The sequence below is a fragment of the Bombyx mandarina genome, chromosome 03 (assembly GCF_030267445.1).
Source record: "Bombyx mandarina strain Sakado chromosome 03, ASM3026744v2".
NCBI classification, from domain to species: domain Eukaryota; kingdom Metazoa; phylum Arthropoda; class Insecta; order Lepidoptera; family Bombycidae; genus Bombyx; species Bombyx mandarina.
In genome coordinates this window covers 10,202,208-10,215,361 of record NC_143210.1, presented here as the reverse complement: position 1 = coordinate 10,215,361, position 13,154 = coordinate 10,202,208, and positions in this window count along the sequence as shown.

The window sequence follows — 13,154 nt, the reverse complement described above, 5'->3', positions numbered from 1 at the left end:
CTACTACCGGATCGGAAACGCGACCCACTGAGAATATCCGGCGAGAAACTCAGTGGGCTGTGTCTGAGGGTTAATTTACTCGTCGAGCCCTTCGTCGCAAGCGACGGTTTCGACGAGAACGGTGACCGGTGCTTGAGGTACCTAAAAGCACCGTTAGTGGATCGGGAGGAACCGAGATGACGTGTTTTGGGCGACGTCGACTGCTTTCCATTCTTTCCGCAGGATCGGGAATGTTGTTACCGGCGGCCACGGTGAGAGGGTTCTCGTGTCGTGCCGCTTTATCGAAGTGAACACGTGCGAGAAACGTCAATATAACGGAATTACGCAACAATTGGAAACAAACCCATTTTGTTTTTTTTTTCTTGTTGTAAGTAATACAAACTTTAAAACTGTGTAATATCATAAAACCATAACCGAAAATTTTGTACAATGGAATTTTCGACACGGTTTCCATTTAAATTTTAATTTTGTCGGCTCTTTAAAGGAGCAGTAGACAAAAGCACTCGACAAAAAGTTCATAATAAATGGCACGGTCCAAAAACGGGGACTTGAAATGATATTACTGTTGCGGTCCGTTTTTTTTTTTTTTTGGTCTCCAGGTAGAAAACGACCTAAGGACAACCGATTTTACCCATTACCACTGACGAAGTTAGAGAAGCGATCCACAACCTCCAACCTAAGAAGGCACCCGGCTCCGACGGCATCCGTAACCGCGCGCTTAAACTCTTACCAGTCCAACTGATAGCAATGTTGGCTACCATTTTAAATGCCGCTATGACGCACTGCATCTTTCCCGCGGTGTGGAAAGAAGCGGACGTTATCGGTATACATAAGCCGGGCAAACCGAAAAACGAAACCGCTAGTTACCGTCCGATTAGTCTCCTCCCGACGATAGGCAAAATTTACGAACGGCTCCTTCGGAAACGCCTCTGGGACTTCGTTACCGCGAATAAAATTCTAATAGACGAGCAGTTTGGATTCCGCGCTAAGCACTCGTGCGTACAACAAGTGCACCGCCTCACGGAGCACATCTTAATAGGGCTAAATAGGCGTAAACAAATCCCGACCGGCGCCCTCTTCTTCGATATCGCGAAGGCGTTCGACAAAGTCTGGCACAACGGTTTGATCTACAAACTGTACAACATGGGAGTGCCAGACAGACTCGTGCTCATCATACGAGACTTCTTGTCGAACCGTTTGTTTCGATATCGAGTAGAGGGAACTCGCTCTCGCCCCCGTCATCTGACTGCCGGAGTCCCGCAAGGCTCCGCGCTCTCCCCGTTATTATTTAGTTTGTATATCAATGATATACCCCGGTCTCCGGAGACCCATCTAGCGCTCTTCGCCGATGACACGGCTATCTACTACTCGTGTAGAAAGATGTCGTTGCTACATCGGCAACTCCAGATCGCAGTAGCCACCATGGGACAGTGGTTCCGGAAGTGGCGCATCGACATCAACCCCACGAAAAGCACAGCGGTGCTCTTCAAAAGGGGTCGCCCTCCGAATACCACTTCGAGCATCCCACTCCCTAATAGGCGCGCAAACACCTCCGCCGTTAGCCCCGTTACTCTCTTTGGCCAGCCCATACCGTGGGCCTCGCAGGTCAAATACCTAGGCGTCACCCTCGACAGAGGGATGACATTCCGTCCCCATATTAAAACGGTACGCGACCGTGCCGCCTTCATATTAGGACGTCTCTACCCTATGCTTTGCAAGCGAAGCAAACTGTCCCTCCGTAATAAGGTAACTCTCTACAAAACTTGCATACGCCCCGTTATGACGTATGCAAGCGTAGTGTTCGCTCACGCAGCCCGCACCAACTTGAAGCCCCTTCAGGTTATTCAATCCCGATTCTGCAGGATAGCCGTCGGAGCACCATGGTTCCTGAGGAACGTGGATCTCCACGATGACCTGGAGCTCGACTCTGTCAGTAAGTATCTACAGTCGGCATCATTGCGCCATTTCGAGAAGGCGGCACGACATGAGAACCCTCTTGTCGTGGCCGCTGGAAACTACATACCCGATCCTGTAGATCGAATGGTAAACAGTCGACGTCGCCCAAAGCACGTCATTACGGATCCTCCCGATCCATTAACGGTGCTTTTAGGCACCACAAGCACCGGTCACCGTCCTCGTCGAACCCGTCGCTTGCGACGAAGGGCTCGACGAGCGAATTAACCCCTAGACACAGCCCACTGAGTTTCTCGCCGGATCTTCTCAGTGGGTCGCGTTTCCGATCCGGTGGTAGATTCTGCGAAGCACTGCTCTTGCTAGGGTCAGTGTTAGCAACTCTCCGGTTTGAGCCCCGTGAGCTCACCTACACACGTTAGGGTGAAGCTGAAATAGCCTCTCAAGGCTATCAGCATAGGTAGGATAAAAAAAAAAAAAAAAACCGATTTTAAGCAAACGCTTTTAACTTATTCGCCGTTAAAGCATATCTTATTTTTTTTATTGTTATGTGCGTACATATGTTTATAACTTTAAACGCTTTGAGACCTAGGCACGTATGTGTGTGTACATTTAGCTAAAATACTTTTAATTTGTAATATTGTGTTCACTCAAAGTTCACACTCAAAATACCTCTATTGAATTCCTTTATTATTAACAAAAATATTATAATAATAATAAAGATACCTATTCGCTGGTAGCCTAAGGGGATCTAACAGCCTACCGAGTTTCTCGACGGATCTTCTCAGTGGGTCGCGATTCCGGTCCGGTGGTAGATTCTACGAAGCACTACTCTTACTAGGGCCAGTGTTAAAAACACTCCGATTTGAGCCCCGCGAGGCTCACCTACACGTCAAGGAGAAGCTTAATTAGCCTTTCAAGGTTCGGTAGGAAAAACAAAAACGGGTCCAACTATGAATAGACTGGTAGGTGAACTCACCTCAGAGAATTTGCCAACACTAACCCTAGCAAGAGCAGTGCTTTACTGAATCTCCCTCCGGATCGGAATCGCGACCCACTGAGAAGATCCGGTGAACAGCTCAGTAGGTTTGTTTGTTATGAAAAGATACAGCAAACACAATTTGTATAAATTTTAATGGCGACATATGAGGTCAATTTGCCATGAAACTAACAATTACAAGTTGAATATTACTTTGACAATTACATCATTTTACATGGAAACAAAAGCACAGACTTTAGTAATAAGAAATTAATTACGGAAGTAATTTTAGTATTTTCATCGGTTTTCACGAGTCACACAAATAAAAAACTTATACGGCTTAATCTCGCGTTCTTATGTAACTTTTATTTATTTCCGACGTGTCCGTCTGAATGACTGTGATTGCTTTCTTTTAACTAAGTATCTACAATTGACATAATGAAAGTACATATTTTCTTCCATTTTCGCGAGCCTTAGAAACTACTAGATACTACATACTAATCCGTAAACTACTTTTACGAATTTATCACGCGCATGCAATCAACACGAACGAATTTAATTTAGTTTTATTACTTTCAAAATTACAGTAGGTATTCCAAAAAAAAAATCATTTTCTAATTACTTGTAGGATCGAGAAAAAAAAAAAACAATAATTAAAATTAAGACCACAGGTTTCATAATTTTGACTCCACGAAACACTGAATGAGGCGGTCGTTTATTTTAATTTTACCCTAAACCAGTACAGACAGACAGACATGTTTGATAAATTTTCAAGTAGCTAGCTAGCTTAGCTACTTGAATTTTTTTTGTATAAAATGGGTAGGTAGGTACTAAATGTATTTTATTTTCTATCTGAAATCCCGTAGACATTTTGTTTTGAACTTAATTCAGTCTTTAGCACTCACAAAAACTGTAAAGTACACAGAGCTTATGCGTAATTAATTGTGAAATCAATAAAATTTGAAATTAAAACTCGAAATGAAATAAAACTATTGCAATATTGATAATGTCGGTGTGATGATATAACGAAATATACTATGAACGTATCGACCGAAGGAAATTTAGTAGGGTCTGCAAATAAGTACCTAAATATAATTTACAAAATAAAAATTTAACAGCAAGCTGAACTAGCGATTTAAAGAAAAATTTTATTTATCCCGCTGATTCTGGTCGACAGTCTATTAGGCCATGGTAATAAAATTATTGTATTGTTATCGGTGCTTGGTGACGTGTGCAACTTTACAATTTAGTTAAACGTTTTGAAATTATTGATAATTAGTATACAAAGCTATTATGTGCACGTTAAATATGTATTAGTAACTTCTCAGTAGTCGTTTGTGGTGTAAATGAGCATAGTTGAGTATTGCAGGTAGGCAAGTATACGGCCACCTGATAGTGAGTAGTTACCGTGGCTCATGGACCTAATCAATGTCAGGAGCCGATAAAAGCCGCTGCCTTCCGCAAAAATCCGTATCTAGAACCCATAGGCACTTAAACTTAAAAGTCGTTTTATTTTTAAGATATAAAGTCGCCCACTTGCCCTTATCCCATTATGCGGGGTCGGCGCAGCATATCCTTCCTTCTATTTAATCATATATCATCTTTGTACTGACACTTTTCATTCAAGTCTTTTTAGAACGCCCCCTCCTCACATTGCTTCTACTTTTATACCCCGGGTCTTTTTGGCCACATGATCATATTCTTTTCGCATTAATGCCGATACCACGATAACCTTCCACTCTTTTGGTCACATCCACTATCGTAGGGACAATTAGATTCATAGTAATTAGCTATTTTGTTCTTTAATCGTTCGTGTAAATTAGCTACACGCTACTAAATTAGAAGCAAGGCTTAGTCGCATATTGAATCACACTGGCATCTTAAGTCCGAATTGTCATACCTACTATAGCCAGTATACTAAATTCAGTAGTACTAAATTAGAAGCAAGGCTTAGTCGCATATTGAATCACACTGGGCATCTTAAGTCCGAATTGTCATACCTACTATAGCCAGTATACTAAATTCAGTAGGTACTAAATTAGAAGCAAGGCTTAGTCGCATATTGAATCACACTGGGCATCTTAAGTCCGAATTGTCATACCTACTATAGGCAGTATACTAAATTCAGTAGGTACTAAATTAGAAGCAAGGCTTAGTCGCATATTGAATCACACTGGGCATCTTAAGTCCGAATTGTCATACCTACTATAGCCAGTATACTAAATTCAGTAGGTACTAAATTAGAAGCAAGGCTTAGTCGCATATTGAATCACACTGGGCATCTTAAGTCCGAATTGTCATACCTACTATAGGCAGTATACTAAATTCAGTAGGTACTAAATTAGAAGCAAGGCTTAGTCGCATATTGAATCACACTGGGCATCTTAAGTCCGAATTGTCATACCTACTATAGGCAGTATACTAAATTCAGTAGGTACTAAATTAGAAGCAAGGCTTAGTCGCATATTGAATCACACTGGGCATCTTAAGTCCGAATTGTCATACCTACTATAGCCAGTATACTAAATTCAGTAGGTACTAAATTAGAAGCAAGGCTTAGTCGCATATTGAATCACACTGGGCATCTTAAGTCCGAATACTATAGCCAGTATACTAAATTCAGTAGGTACTAAATTAGAAGCAAGGCTTAGTCGCATATTGAATCACACTGGGCATCTTAAGTCCGAATTGTCATACCTACTATAGCCAGTATACTAAATTCAGTAGGTACTAAATTAGAAGCAAGGCTTAGTCGCATATTGAATCACACTGGGCATCTTAAGTCCGAATTGTCATACCTACTATAGCCAGTATACTAAATTCAGTAGGTACTAAATTAGAAGCAAGGCTTAGTCGCATATTGAATCACACTGGGCATCTTAAGTCCGAATTGTCATACCTACTATAGGCAGTATACTAAATTCAGTAGGTACTAAATTAGAAGCAAGGCTTAGTCGCATATTGAATCACACTGGGCATCTTAAGTCCGAATTGTCATACCTACTATAGGCAGTATACTAAATTCAGTAGGTACTAAATTAGAAGCAAGGCTTAGTCGCATATTGAATCACACTGGGCATCTTAAGTCCGAATTGTCATACCTACTATAGCCAGTATACTAAATTCAGTAGGTACTAAATTAGAAGCAAGGCTTAGTCGCATATTGAATCACACTGGGCATCTTAAGTCCGAATTGTCATACCTACTATAGGCAGTATACTAAATTCAGTAGGTACTAAATTAGAAGCAAGGCTTAGTCGCATATTGAATCACACTGGGCATCTTAAGTCCGAATTGTCATACCTACTATAGGCAGTATACTAAATTCAGTAGGTACTAAATTAGAAGCAAGGCTTAGTCGCATATTGAATCACACTGGGCATCTTAAGTCCGAATTGTCATACCTACTATAGCCAGTATACTAAATTCAGTAGGTACTAAATTAGAAGCAAGGCTTAGTCGCATATTGAATCACACTGGGCATCTTAAGTCCGAATTGTCATACCTACTATAGCCAGTATACTAAATTCAGTAGGTACTAAATTAGAAGCAAGGCTTAGTCGCATATTGAATCACACTGGGCATCTTAAGTCCGAATTGTCATACCTACTATAGCCAGTATACTAAATTCAGTAGGTACTAAATTAGAAGCAAGGCTTAGTCGCATATTGAATCACACTGGGCATCTTAAGTCCGAATTGTCATACCTACTATAGGCAGTATACTAAATTCAGTAGGTACTAAATTAGAAGCAAGGCTTAGTCGCATATTGAATCACACTGGGCATCTTAAGTCCGAATTGTCATACCTACTATAGGCAGTATACTAAATTCAGTAGGTACTAAATTAGAAGCAAGGCTTAGTCGCATATTGAATCACACTGGGCATCTTAAGTCCGAATTGTCATACCTACTATAGCCAGTATACTAAATTCAGTAGGTACTAAATTAGAAGCAAGGCTTAGTCGCATATTGAATCACACTGGGCATCTTAAGTCCGAATTGTCATACCTACTATAGGCAGTATACTAAATTCAGTAGGTACTAAATTAGAAGCAAGGCTTAGTCGCATATTGAATCACACTGGGCATCTTAAGTCCGAATTGTCATACCTACTATAGGCAGTATACTAAATTCAGTAGGTACTAAATTAGAAGCAAGGCTTAGTCGCATATTGAATCACACTGGGCATCTTAAGTCCGAATTGTCATACCTACTATAGCCAGTATACTAAATTCAGTAGGTACTAAATTAGAAGCAAGGCTTAGTCGCATATTGAATCACACTGGGCATCTTAAGTCCGAATTGTCATACCTACTATAGCCAGTATACTAAATTCAGTAGGTACTAAATTAGAAGCAAGGCTTAGTCGCATATTGAATCACACTGGGCATCTTAAGTCCGAATTGTCATACCTACTATAGCCAGTATACTAAATTCAGTAGGTACTAAATTAGAAGCAAGGCTTAGTCGCATATTGAATCACACTGGGCATCTTAAGTCCGAATTGTCATACCTACTATAGGCAGTATACTAAATTCAGTAGGTACTAAATTAGAAGCAAGGCTTAGTCGCATATTGAATCACACTGGGCATCTTAAGTCCGAATTGTCATACCTACTATAGCCAGTATACTAAATTCAGTAGGTACTAAATTAGAAGCAAGGCTTAGTCGCATATTGAATCACACTGGGCATCTTAAGTCCGAATTGTCATACCTACTATAGCCAGTATACTAAATTCAGTAGGTACTAAATTAGAAGCAAGGCTTAGTCGCATATTGAATCACACTGGGCATCTTAAGTCCGAATTGTCATACCTACTATAGCCAGTATACTAAATTCAGTAGGTACTAAATTAGAAGCAAGGCTTAGTCGCATATTGAATCACACTGGGCATCTTAAGTCCGAATTGTCATACCTACTATAGCCAGTATACTAAATTCAGTAGGTACTAAATTAGAAGCAAGGCTTAGTCGCATATTGAATCACACTGGGCATCTTAAGTCCGAATTGTCATACCTACTATAGGCAGTATACTAAATTCAGTAGGTACTAAATTAGAAGCAAGGCTTAGTCGCATATTGAATCACACTGGGCATCTTAAGTCCGAATTGTCATACCTACTATAGGCAGTATACTAAATTCAGTAGGTACTAAATTAGAAGCAAGGCTTAGTCGCATATTGAATCACACTGGGCATCTTAAGTCCGAATTGTCATACCTACTATAGGCAGTATACTAAATTCAGTAGGTACTAAATTAGAAGCAAGGCTTAGTCGCATATTGAATCACACTGGGCATCTTAAGTCCGAATTGTCATACCTACTATAGCCAGTATACTAAATTCAGTAGGTACTAAATTAGAAGCAAGGCTTAGTCGCATATTGAATCACACTGGGCATCTTAAGTCCGAATTGTCATACCTACTATAGCCAGTATACTAAATTCAGTAGGTACTAAATTAGAAGCAAGGCTTAGTCGCATATTGAATCACACTGGGCATCTTAAGTCCGAATTGTCATACCTACTATAGCCAGTATACTAAATTCAGTAGGTACTAAATTAGAAGCAAGGCTTAGTCGCATATTGAATCACACTGGGCATCTTAAGTCCGAATTGTCATACCTACTATAGGCAGTATACTAAATTCAGTAGGTACTAAATTAGAAGCAAGGCTTAGTCGCATATTGAATCACACTGGGCATCTTAAGTCCGAATTGTCATACCTACTATAGCCAGTATACTAAATTCAGTAGGTACTAAATTAGAAGCAAGGCTTAGTCGCATATTGAATCACACTGGGCATCTTAAGTCCGAATTGTCATACCTACTATAGCCAGTATACTAAATTCAGTAGGTACTAAATTAGAAGCAAGGCTTAGTCGCATATTGAATCACACTGGGCATCTTAAGTCCGAATTGTCATACCTACTATAGGCAGTATACTAAATTCAGTAGGTACTAAATTAGAAGCAAGGCTTAGTCGCATATTGAATCACACTGGGCATCTTAAGTCCGAATTGTCATACCTACTATAGCCAGTATACTAAATTCAGTAGGTACTAAATTAGAAGCAAGGCTTAGTCGCATATTGAATCACACTGGGCATCTTAAGTCCGAATTGTCATACCTACTATAGCCAGTATACTAAATTCAGTAGGTACTAAATTAGAAGCAAGGCTTAGTCGCATATTGAATCACACTGGGCATCTTAAGTCCGAATTGTCATACCTACTATAGCCAGTATACTAAATTCAGTAGGTACTAAATTAGAAGCAAGGCTTAGTCGCATATTGAATCACACTGGGCATCTTAAGTCCGAATTGTCATACCTACTATAGCCAGTATACTAAATTCAGTAGGTACTAAATTAGAAGCAAGGCTTAGTCGCATATTGAATCACACTGGGCATCTTAAGTCCGAATTGTCATACCTACTATAGGCAGTATACTAAATTCAGTAGGTACTAAATTAGAAGCAAGGCTTAGTCGCATATTGAATCACACTGGGCATCTTAAGTCCGAATTGTCATACCTACTATAGGCAGTATACTAAATTCAGTAGGTACTAAATTAGAAGCAAGGCTTAGTCGCATATTGAATCACACTGGGCATCTTAAGTCCGAATTGTCATACCTACTATAGCCAGTATACTAAATTCAGTAGGTACTAAATTAGAAGCAAGGCTTAGTCGCATATTGAATCACACTGGGCATCTTAAGTCCGAATTGTCATACCTACTATAGCCAGTATACTAAATTCAGTAGGTACTAAATTAGAAGCAAGGCTTAGTCGCATATTGAATCACACTGGGCATCTTAAGTCCGAATTGTCATACCTACTATAGCCAGTATACTAAATTCAGTAGGTACTAAATTAGAAGCAAGGCTTAGTCGCATATTGAATCACACTGGGCATCTTAAGTCCGAATTGTCATACCTACTATAGCCAGTATACTAAATTCATAAATTTTTATTTTACAAATATATTCAATTACTTTATTGTTCTTTAATGAACATAAAACTCGGTTACCGTACATTTGTGACGCATGCACTTCGTTAAGCGTAAAATCGACAATTAAATCGTCGCAAATATTTGAGAACGTATGAAATTTGTAATTCGTGAAGGTTCATCAGTTAAGCTGGATATAAAACAAATCAAAGATTGTATGGAGAAACTATAATGAGAATGAATTGAACGAAACTAAATGCTCAAAACGTTACACGCTCTGTAGACATGCTCTGTTATATAAGACAATTATCAAAACACTCGATTCATATCTATAGCTCAATGAAAACAATAAAAGAGCGGTGTTTGAAACGAAGAAACAATAAAAATTAAAAAATTAATATCTTAATACTATCTCATATAAATGTTCTCTTGAGGGCTCTTCGAAGTTCGCAAGAGTTCTTAGATTCAAAGTTGAGTCATTTTGATGCATCAAAGAATAAATACTCTCTCTGTCTTCAACTCAAACTCGCTTCAATATTGCAGTTATTTTCTGATAGACAAGGGCTTCATTGTTTTTTTTTTAAAGTGGATCCTTTGTTTGTATTTGACTAAACAGAAACTTGCTTAATAAATTTTAACACACGGTTGGTGATACAACTGGTAATACAAAACTAAATAGATCAGTTTGTATTCGATTTTTAATACTCGTAATTATGAATGGATGAATCAGGAATGAAGAGATTCGCAAGAAAACCATAATAACTGACTATTGGACAAGTCACATTGCTTGTGGAACAGATCACCGTTGGGGCAGAAAAGTCTTCAAGTGGTGACCGCACACCGGAAGATGTACCGTGGATAGATCTCCCATAAGGTGGACCGACCTGTTGAAGGTAGCGGGAATGCGCTGGATGCAGACAGCGTAGGATCGGTCGTTGTGGCGAGGCTTGGCGGAGGCCTATGTCCAGCATTGGACGTCGGTTGGCTGAAACATAGATAGATAAAAGTAATAACAGTGGTTAGTATTCAATTTATATTAATAATGTACTTTTCAGAGACTAATGGTTGAGTTATGGCTTTTTATCTTTTTCATCTCGAAATAATTGCATTTTTATCTTCTACTGGTGATAGGACCTCTTGTGAGTCCGCACGGGTAGGTACCACCACCCTGCCTATTTCTGCCGTGAAGCTGTAACCCGTTTCGGTTTGTAAGGGTAAGGCAGCCGTTGTATCTATATTGAGACCTTAGAACTCATATCTCAAGGTGGGTGGCGGCATATTAAAAAAAAGAAAAAGAATAGGTATGTTATTGCGAGGGCGAATACGATGATGTGAAATCTTTATCCATGGGAGACTGAATATTTTATCTTACTCCGAAGGGGTAAGTCTGTGCAATGGCTATATGTCACCGTGTTTGTTTTGGGGGTCGTACTCGCGTCTTCTTTGAGGATACCAGCTCAACGCCGGTTTCGGAATGTAACTTACGTAGCGATTTAATGTTATAAGGTAGATAGATGCCTTAGTGAATATTATAGTATTCATCAGCTCGAAAAAAGTACACATTCGCTAGTCTAGTACCCAAAATATCTTTAACTTTCCAAGAATTAACAAATATGACACAGCTATAAATTCCTCCAACACGAGAGCAAAGAGCTTATCAGCGTTACTTCCTTTAAGCACATATTTCGTCTACAATAATGCTAACACAGATTTAGTGTGGAATTGTCGTTTGCTGCTTGAGACTAAACAATGACACATTTCCCACTGACCCGTTGAGTCATTTCATTCTCTGCAAACAGGAATGGAGTCAGGAAACATGACTTAAACTGTATCACGGGCAACAAATTCAACTGAATTAGTCTGGTCCAATTAAAGAATATTAATTCGAAAAATACGTCTGCGAATTCTCGTTTATTTAATTCCAAGTACATTATATTTGCTTTTAATATGTTATTATCATTTTTCTGTGAGATATTTTCACTTAAGCTTTCGTTCCAAAAAAGTGTGTGGATTAAGCTAATTTAGCTGGTATGGTAATAGTAAGTATGGTCGGCAGCTTCATATTATTTTGTTCATCCAACGCTTTAGAATAAATAATTTATATTTGATAGTTAGACATATTGTTAGTACTTACATTTTTTTTTATTGCTTAAATGGATGGACGAGCACTTGGCCCACCTGGTGTTAAGTGGTTACTGGAGCCTATAGACATCTACAATGTAAATGCGCCACCCATCCCGAGATATAAGTTCTTATAACGTCTCAGTATAGTTACAACGGCTGCCCTTCAAACCGAAACGCATTACAGTCACGGCAGATTTCTACCTATTTAGGCAAGGTGGTGGTATCTACCCGTGCGGACTCACAAAAGGTCCTACCACCAGTAATTACGCAAATTATAATTTTGCAGGTTTGATTTTTATTACAAGATGTTATTACTTCACCGTAGAAGTAAATCGTGAACATTTGTTAAGTACGTATTTCATTAGAAAAATTGGTACCCGCCTGGGATTTGAACACTGGTGCATCGCTCAACACAAATTCACTGGACGTCTTATCCTTTAGGCCACGACGACTTCTTGGTCTTTATAAATTCCGACGTAAAATCACAATGTTTTAAAAGCACCTGTGGAGACTCCGCTAACTGCTAAACATCGGACGGGACGTAAGCTCAGCCACATATATATGTGATTTAAAAAGAAGTCAAAAGAGTTCAAAGCAAAATTATATCCCATTACGTTTCTGTTACCTACATCGTGTATGTCGAGTAATAAATTGTTCATTGCGGACTCCTCGTAAAGTTTTATGGGCAATCTTTTGTTATTTGCATATAAAGCAAACACACAACTTGGCTGGTTCACACGCGAATGTAAATCTTACGTAACGGAAATACGGTATTTCATTAAACCGTTTACGTTACCGAGTAACTATTGATTGCCAATGGGAAATACAATAAATTAGATATTGTTCGTCATTATTAAAAATCGTTAGCTGTTATAGAAAAATGAATGTTGGTTTTTTTATTTTTTTATATAAGCAGTAAGAAGACTTGAATGGACTGCGTTTAAGAGGATATGCGAGAGGTGGGTGTGAGTGCAGGGAGTGTGAGTAAAGAGGATATGCTGCAGTCACTGTGTTTGATTAGGTAAAAACAATCCGAACCGATTAAAATCAAACGACCGAATTGTGAAGGTATCTATATTATTGTAAGTGTAAGGACTAAGGACCTTTTTCATGCGCTGCTCTTACACTTCGTAAGATTTTGAGGAAACTCGGTCCAGTCGTTGGCTTTTTAGCAAAGCTATCCGTTATA